This window comes from Austrofundulus limnaeus, unplaced genomic scaffold (assembly GCF_001266775.1).
Source record: "Austrofundulus limnaeus strain Quisiro unplaced genomic scaffold, Austrofundulus_limnaeus-1.0 Scaffold143, whole genome shotgun sequence".
In the NCBI taxonomy this organism is placed as follows: domain Eukaryota; kingdom Metazoa; phylum Chordata; class Actinopteri; order Cyprinodontiformes; family Rivulidae; genus Austrofundulus; species Austrofundulus limnaeus.
Window position 1 is genome coordinate 675,130 of NW_013952545.1, and position 9,602 is coordinate 684,731.

Consider the following 9,602-nt stretch of genomic DNA (forward strand, 5'->3'; position numbering starts at 1 on the left):
ATGTATGGATCACTTGGGTTGTTACCGACATCTGGTGAAAATTTCATGTCATTAGCACCTCTAGTAATATATTTACTGAGAAAAATGGTGACGTTTTCAATACTTATTTTATCCACTGTATATTCCCACTAGAGCTCGGAGGTATACCATTTTGTACCGAAAACTGGTTTTTATTTTTGTTATATGACTTTTCTGAATACCAATAGCCTGAACACGTGCGGAACGTTTYGTCACGGCCGCCAGTAAACTGTTTCCCTGGGGACATGTTTCCTCGCAGCACCGCTAAGCGCATTAGCATGCTAACGTTATTGTTGGAACAACTGGTGGCGGGTGGTGTGTTTCAGCTTCTTATATGGTCTGACTTTAAAAAAAATCCCGTTTTCACCATCGCTGAATAGTAAACAACTCTTCAGTGATGTGCACAGTTAGATTAAACGCGCTACATTATAACGGAGACGTTATTGCATGGAAACTCTAGCGTGCTTCTATTGTAAAAAGCCCAGGGGGAAGTAGTTTAATAGAGTAGAGGAGTTGAATGGTGTGCAAGGTGAGTCTTCCTTTTAAATTTTATTAACACGTAACGATAGACCAGATAATGATTTTTTTCTCAACCCTTCATGATCGGACCTAAATGCATGATTACTGTCTACAACCAGACAAAGAAGAAAAGACATACAAGAGGAGGGAAACAGTGATGCAGAGGTACAGTAAAAGAAAAAATGTCAATAAGCAAAGTTTGTAAACATTTTAATATCACCTAAGCTGTGAGGAAAAAAAACGTCAAGTACCGTGAAACCGATGTAATTGTTGAAAATACCGTGATATAAAATTTGGGTCATACCGCCCAGCTCTAATTCCCAGCATGTGTGGTGTGTTAAGAGTGATCTAGTCTTCAAAAGTAAACAGCTGGCATTAAACAGTCATCTGCACAGGCTACAAATAAACACTACCCCTAACTGCAGCGTTCCTCTTTATCATAATCATCCCCCACACACTGCTGAATGTTTACTTCGCAGATTCAAATGAGTTTAAATCTGGCACAACTGGCCGTTAGAAGCCTGAATATTAAACTTTAGAGGTGGTAAAGATTAAGAAGCCAATCAGCACACTTGCACACCAATTAATAAAACCCGCAAACACAAAAACGCACACCGTCCAGACACGATTAGCGAGGCTCCAAACTTCAAGCTACACACACGTCCATCTAATTGCAGCGATTTAATTTGCCACTCTGGGAGAGCATGGCGTGTCAGTGCAACAGCCCTGTCTGATATGACAGCCGCTCAGATGAGATTACACACTGCATACAGTGTTATCGAACCTCTCTCCTCCAACTTCTCCAAAAAGCCTGTCGTGGATTGATCAACAGTCACTGCAACACAGTGGGAGAGGAGGGATCGTGCAGCTGATGCTCCGTCAACCTACAAAACCTGATTGCGGATGACATCCAAAGCTGAGATTAGGCAGCTGATAGACACTCAGTTAAAAAAATATCTGCATGTTGTAATTTTATTCAACGTACAGTATATAAGACTAATTAAATGTTCATGGGTCTGAGGTTTTGTGTGAAACTGATTAAAATCCAACTTGCCTTAAAGTGATTTTCCTGTGGATTCAAAACGCACCGATGCTTTCACATTACACACCACAGTCCATCTTATTTGAATAGAGCTTTCTATCTCACTAGCTGCACGCTGAAAAATGTGAAGCCGAGCCTATTTAGGAAAGGTGAAATAACCTGTTGACAAAGAGCACCTGTCAACTGGAAAAATTAAATCAGCCTTTTTTTTTTTAAAAAAAAAAGAGCAGCAGCTCTGCTTCATTTCTGCAACGCTGCAGACATTTGAGAGCCCAGAAGAACCTGGAACCACCTTGGCATTTGTGTTTACAACCCACATCTAAAGTTGATTTATAAATGTCTGTTTGGAACGGTCCATCTAGAATATATTGAGCAGGAAAAAATACATATTACTGAAAGGAAAACTAGAATAATTTGATAGATTTTAATCATGGTAAAAACCTGAACTTTCTTTTTTTAAACTGACCACCAACACAGGCACAGACTGCTTCTTCCTCACCTGCAGTTTCACACTCAAATGCAAAAAAAAAGCTCATTTCTAACATTTCTTGTGAGAACGTTGGATGAAACACTTACCCCTCATTTATCCTGTTCTTTTACTTTTGTGTCAGACTGTTCCGTTTCCAGGTTGGCATGTGTTTTGAACATCCCACACCCACCCCAGTCCTACACTGAACATGTTGCTCAGGAACTCTATCTGAATCTTGCAGCAGGGCTCGTAGCTTTGTGTGTTCGTCCTGCCACCACCTTTAACTAAATCCTCTGAGCCAGAAAACAGAGATAGACCCTTAAATTGTATTCGAAAAGTATTTTGCTTACAGTCCGATACTGAAGGATGACACGGAGAAGAGGAGAGTGTGAAAAACGAGGAGCTTGTGTGTGAAAAAGCTTGAGAAACACTAAAAGCTGCAGAGATCGATATGTGCCGATTCTACCAGAGGGTGTGTGAAGGACTGAGGTGGCTGAAATGACAGGAAACCATGGCTGTGTCCAAAACAGTGGGCCGGGTCCTCCGAAGGCTGAATTCGTCGGCCGCATTCGTCACAGCGCCGCGACGAAGGCCGTCAAAAACAGAAGACTCCTCCGATGCGGCCAACAAATGCGTCCTTCCTTTGGCCTTTTGAAGGACTGGTCCGATGGATCCTTCCCGGCCCAGCATGCCCCATAATGCATTACGGGCCAACTGGAGATTTTTTTATGCTAGTAATGGCGGACGAAGCGAGAGAAAATAATGTTTTAAATAAAAATATAGCGGTATAAAATAAAAAAAATTCCAGTAGTTGTTTTTTTAATACTTTTATCATTTGTATAGACATGACTTACCGTAAATGTCATTTTTGTCAGAAAAAAAAAACACGAAATAAACATGCACCTACTTTTTTCCGGTCTTCCCAGTCTACCAAGGACCCAGCCCACCTCGACCAGATAGGCTGGGTCCTTCGGAGGACCCGGCCTGCCATTTTGGACACAGCCCATGAAGGAAATATTCCTAGTGTAAACAAGACTATATACAGGTGCTGGTCATAAAATTAGAATATCATGAAAAAGTAGATTTATTTCAGTAATTCCATTTAAAAAGTGAAACTTGTATATTATATTCATNAGGGGGAAGTAGTTTAATAGAGTAGAGGAGTTGAATGGTGTGCAAGGTGAGTCTTCCTTTTAAATTTTATTAACACGTAACGATAGACCAGATAATGATTTTTTTCTCAACCCTTCATGATCGGACCTAAATGCATGATTACTGTCTACAACCAGACAAAGAAGAAAAGACATACAAGAGGAGGGAAACAGTGATGCAGAGGTACAGTAAAAGAAAAAATGTCAATAAGCAAAGTTTGTAAACATTTTAATATCACCTAAGCTGTGAGGAAAAAAAACGTCAAGTACCGTGAAACCGATGTAATTGTTGAAAATACCGTGATATAAAATTTGGGTCATACCGCCCAGCTCTAATTCCCAGCATGTGTGGTGTGTTAAGAGTGATCTAGTCTTCAAAAGTAAACAGCTGGCATTAAACAGTCATCTGCACAGGCTACAAATAAACACTACCCCTAACTGCAGCGTTCCTCTTTATCATAATCATCCCCCACACACTGCTGAATGTTTACTTCGCAGATTCAAATGAGTTTAAATCTGGCACAACTGGCCGTTAGAAGCCTGAATATTAAACTTTAGAGGTGGTAAAGATTAAGAAGCCAATCAGCACACTTGCACACCAATTAATAAAACCCGCAAACACAAAAACGCACACCGTCCAGACACGATTAGCGAGGCTCCAAACTTCAAGCTACACACACGTCCATCTAATTGCAGCGATTTAATTTGCCACTCTGGGAGAGCATGGCGTGTCAGTGCAACAGCCCTGTCTGATATGACAGCCGCTCAGATGAGATTACACACTGCATACAGTGTTATCGAACCTCTCTCCTCCAACTTCTCCAAAAAGCCTGTCGTGGATTGATCAACAGTCACTGCAACACAGTGGGAGAGGAGGGATCGTGCAGCTGATGCTCCGTCAACCTACAAAACCTGATTGCGGATGACATCCAAAGCTGAGATTAGGCAGCTGATAGACACTCAGTTAAAAAAATATCTGCATGTTGTAATTTTATTCAACGTACAGTATATAAGACTAATTAAATGTTCATGGGTCTGAGGTTTTGTGTGAAACTGATTAAAATCCAACTTGCCTTAAAGTGATTTTCCTGTGGATTCAAAACGCACCGATGCTTTCACATTACACACCACAGTCCATCTTATTTGAATAGAGCTTTCTATCTCACTAGCTGCACGCTGAAAAATGTGAAGCCGAGCCTATTTAGGAAAGGTGAAATAACCTGTTGACAAAGAGCACCTGTCAACTGGAAAAATTAAATCAGCCTTTTTTTTTTTAAAAAAAAAAGAGCAGCAGCTCTGCTTCATTTCTGCAACGCTGCAGACATTTGAGAGCCCAGAAGAACCTGGAACCACCTTGGCATTTGTGTTTACAACCCACATCTAAAGTTGATTTATAAATGTCTGTTTGGAACGGTCCATCTAGAATATATTGAGCAGGAAAAAATACATATTACTGAAAGGAAAACTAGAATAATTTGATAGATTTTAATCATGGTAAAAACCTGAACTTTCTTTTTTTAAACTGACCACCAACACAGGCACAGACTGCTTCTTCCTCACCTGCAGTTTCACACTCAAATGCAAAAAAAAAGCTCATTTCTAACATTTCTTGTGAGAACGTTGGATGAAACACTTACCCCTCATTTATCCTGTTCTTTTACTTTTGTGTCAGACTGTTCCGTTTCCAGGTTGGCATGTGTTTTGAACATCCCACACCCACCCCAGTCCTACACTGAACATGTTGCTCAGGAACTCTATCTGAATCTTGCAGCAGGGCTCGTAGCTTTGTGTGTTCGTCCTGCCACCACCTTTAACTAAATCCTCTGAGCCAGAAAACAGAGATAGACCCTTAAATTGYATTCGAAAAGTATTTTGCTTACAGTCCGATACTGAAGGATGACACGGAGAAGAGGAGAGTGTGAAAAACGAGGAGCTTGTGTGTGAAAAAGCTTGAGAAACACTAAAAGCTGCAGAGATCGATATGTGCCGATTCTACCAGAGGGTGTGTGAAGGACTGAGGTGGCTGAAATGACAGGAAACCATGGCTGTGTCCAAAACGGTGGGCCGGGTCCTCCGAAGGCTGAATTCGTCGGCCGCATACATCGGAGGACCCGACCTGCCGTTTTGGACACAGCCCATGAAGGAAATATTCCTAGTGTAAACAAGACTATATATACGATTCACACAGAATTACCGTATTTATCACACTAGTTTGGCTGCTCCTGTAACATATACTCTGAAGTGACTTATCTATGTTTTTTCCCTTCTTCACGACTCATTCTGCGACTGATGCCTGTAGTTCATATTGAYTGACATGAACCAAGGAGTAAACATTATCGCYTGCAGCCGTGAGAGGGTGCTCTAGGTTCGTGACAACTACGGTTCATGTTCATCTTCTAGCCTACCATTAGYCTGGTAAAAACCAGCCCSTTGTCCTTCATTTTTCTTCGTACGAGGGTCTGGACACTCGGCTATAGAGAAGTGATTCTTGCTGGAGGCGTGGCMTCTRCTGAAGTTCAAAATGATTGGATCAGTTGGCCGCGATGTATGTCGCTGTGAAGGAGGCTAAGCTAAGAAGCTAACCGGAAATTGTGTGTGCTGTAAACAACCCTACTGAGAGGAGAAAAGTACTGAGCTGAACGAGATGACTGTAAATGAGAGCTGCTGCTTTGTCAGACAAATTTAATTTGGAAGCCTTATCATGGCTTCTTTCACTTCCTCCACTGCCATTGCTAAACTAACTAGCAGACACAGTGCAGAAAATCAACGTCTTGTAAAACTCCACCTTCTGTTTGCTGATTGGTCCAGGTAAAATAAACTACAAGCTGACACGGTGCAGAAAATCGACGTTCTGTTCTCTGATTGGCCCGGACGAAATGCTCCCGATGAAATCCTTGTCTATGGGAGAAATGCCAGACGGAGCAGTGAAGCGAAACTAGAATTGAGCGGAACTGTGCAGGAAGGCAAGGGCCAGGCTAGCCTACCATCAAAAAATAAATAAATAAATGAGCAGCAGAAGGAAAGTTTGGAGTGAAGGAGAAACTTGTGAGGGATTGGCGAAAAGCAGAGGTTACTATTACTGAAGAAAATGAAGAAAGCTAGTGGCATGATGTGATAATGGTAGCTAATAATGGTAGCTAACGTTAACTTGTTGTTGATACTGTAACCTGTTTTTATTGGCATCTTGCTGCAGATGTTGTTTAGTTCAACTCATGCCAAAAAAATGTTGTCATTGCAAATGATTCATATAAAGTTACTCTCACCTGTGTCAACTTTCTATGTTCGTTAAACATTTTCTGCATCCCAGGAGCTGTGAGTTATTCTGGATTAAATTTCTGTTCTGATGTGATTAGTCAGGCCTGATTTAAAATTTGAAGTGGCCCATCTATAATTTTATCCTTTTTATGAAGCATGTTTTGACTGATGCAATTTATAGTCCGTAAAATACAAGAAAGTGAATGAATGATAAACAAGCAGACAAACAAAATGYCTGAGGACTCACAACAGATGAAATCCACAATACACTACAGAGAAATTATTTTGTGAAATGGGGGGATCAGGTTGTGATGCAATAAAGCAAAGCTAAAAAAGGCACCATGCAGTTCTTAAAATAACTGAATGAAGCTAAATCAACCCCCTAATACTGCCACAAGCTTTTAAAGCCCGGCAAGGAAGGATTGAGATTAAAAACAGACTCAGACTGATTACGCACCAAAACAGCATGGCTCAAGTTGTAGAGTCGCCATCACGAGCGAGTTTAGATTTGCATCACTGACGTAAAATAGAGTTTAAGTAACCTAAAGTCTCAGGACAAGAATGAGCAGCATAAAAGCTTTAGAGCTTCATCAGGATTCAGAAAATCTGACCCTCACTCTTGATTTCATCCATCTATGATTGAATTGTTACAGCATAGAGGACAATCCCTTATAATCCTCTTGCATCGTCATACAGTTTTTCCATCATCTTGACTATAATCCCTGCAAACATGCTTGATGATTTGCTCATGCTCAGTAAAAGGGATTTTTTTCTCTCTAGCCAAGGTTAGAGGAGCTGAAATATAAGTCATGATTGTAATGAAAGCTGGTTTTGCTTTAATGTTGTCACACATTCTTTGGTTTAAATTTGGACAAAATCACTTTTACCAGTTCTTAATTTCTCTGCACCTTAAAGCATCCATTGTGCAATCACAGAGGAAAAAATAAAAATAAAAAAAACTACTGTTTTGCTTCATCAAATTCATAGTGAACAGACTTACAGCAGGGCGAAGCATAAATAAAGCCAATTTGTGTCCACAATCTACATTACAATAATATAATTATTTACAATGAAAAAAAGTTATTTTTACTTATCAAAGCATCCTGATCCTGCATTTTACAGTCAGGACAGTCTGTTATTTTTCATTAAGCATCATTGGACCCATAAAAAACTTCCAACTGAGTGACTAGAAGCAACCAGGGACCCTCTTGGTCTTAAAATATTAAGCAAAAGCTTAAATAGAAAGTTACACTTACCGCTTTCCTTAACCTGCAATAAAAAGATGGTATAYAATGGTGAATAAATAGGAAAACATTTGTAGAAACTTTATTGAAAAAGATCCTAAATGAAGTGGGTGAAGAATTTATCTAACAGAGAACTCGCCCAGCCAGAAACCGAAATCCAGTCCAGAGGACTGAACTTTGTGGTTGCACCAAGAAAAATTCCTCTGGTTGAGATGATCACAGCCACAGAATCAGACATTCGCAACAACAAAATCCCAGCATTTGAAGCAGAACAACTTAGGAACAAAGTTTCAGCCTGTCTCAGCAATGTCAAACCACCACCTTCCAACATCAGTAGAGAAAAGAGAGATGCTCTCACCACCCTCAGCAAGGACAAGAACATCATCATCCTCCCACCAGACAAAGGAAACTGCACAGTGATTTTGAACCAGAAAGACTACCATTAATGCTGTTATTGCAAGTATGACTCAGCCCCCTGTGAGTAAAAGGTGTGAATCAGGGCCCCAACGATAACCAACACAAAGAGGGGAAAAACAAAAACAAGGGGACTTTGAGCCCCGCCTGCATTCACTACATACCCATGACACGACACCTAAGAACCACAGCATCCAAACCAATAAGTCAGGTGATGGGACACACCCTCTATAAACAAAAGAGCTAACCAAGCCTATTGTTAAGCGATGGCCCTCTTTTGCATGTGACTGACCTGTTTGTCCACCATGTGGAGGCAGGGTTTTTAAGGCTGAGTTCACCTGAAACTCATCAGACTGAAGAAGTATCTTGGAGGAGAGACGAAACGTTTCACTAAAGAAGAACCCATCCAGAGGACCTACTTATTTTTTTCTTTTTGATTTTTTTTCTACCTGGTTTACTGAGATGCATCAGGATATTTGTCTCTAACATCATTCATTAAGTTGATAGTTTCAACCAACCAGAACAACAAAGTAGAACAAACTGGTAGAAACATTTTATGTAATAAACTTAGTTTTGCTTCCAAGACAAGCAACAAGATTGTTTTTCCCCCACATTATACTCTGTTGGCATATAACATTATTATCTGAACCCAATGACTGAGAAAGGTCCAACAACTTGTGAGTCTTTTCAAATATGCAAAATAAATCTTTATCTCAGCAGCCAAACAAACCGTCTAGATTCTAAACAAATCTGAGAGTCAGATTCATCAATCTGATTTATGTACTTTCACTCAAAAAAATGGGGTGTTTGGTTTTTAACATTACTGTGCAACTCTGTACTAAAAATAACTCAATAAATAAAAAAATTGCATTTCATCTGAGGACGATCAACAACTCCTTACAACTAAGTTCTGCTGATTTCCCAATAATTTATATTTTTCTGTGTGCGTGAGAAGTACTTCAGTACTGTGACTGACTTCTTTCATTACTGACAACTGTCACATCTCCAAACAGTTTGTACCAATATGAGGTGCTGATTGAGTTGAAACACTGTGAGGGTTGGCCATTATAGACACCTGGCAAAATGCAAACACTCATGAATATGATTTTATGAATACTGTGAGAACGCAGCTGCCTGATGAGGTAATTAAGGGTAGTGGGAAATGGAAATGGACTAGATGTATTCTGACTCATTTGTAGATGTGTTTGTGTGAAAACTTAATGAAAATTGGGCAATAAAAAAGGGGGCGTCATGTCTATTATACCTCCCTGGTCAACATTTTTTTATCTCAATGACACTAAAACTTTAAAACCTTTAAATGATTGCTGCTTATTCCGTTGAAATTAAACTATAATGATAAAGAAATTTGGGGAAACGAAGGCAGCTTTGAGAAGGGGTGAAGACCCAGATCTTAATTCATCACCTGGCACTGATTGCTATGGAGGCAGATGATTATACCTTGATGAAGCCCATGGAAGATGGAAATGGAT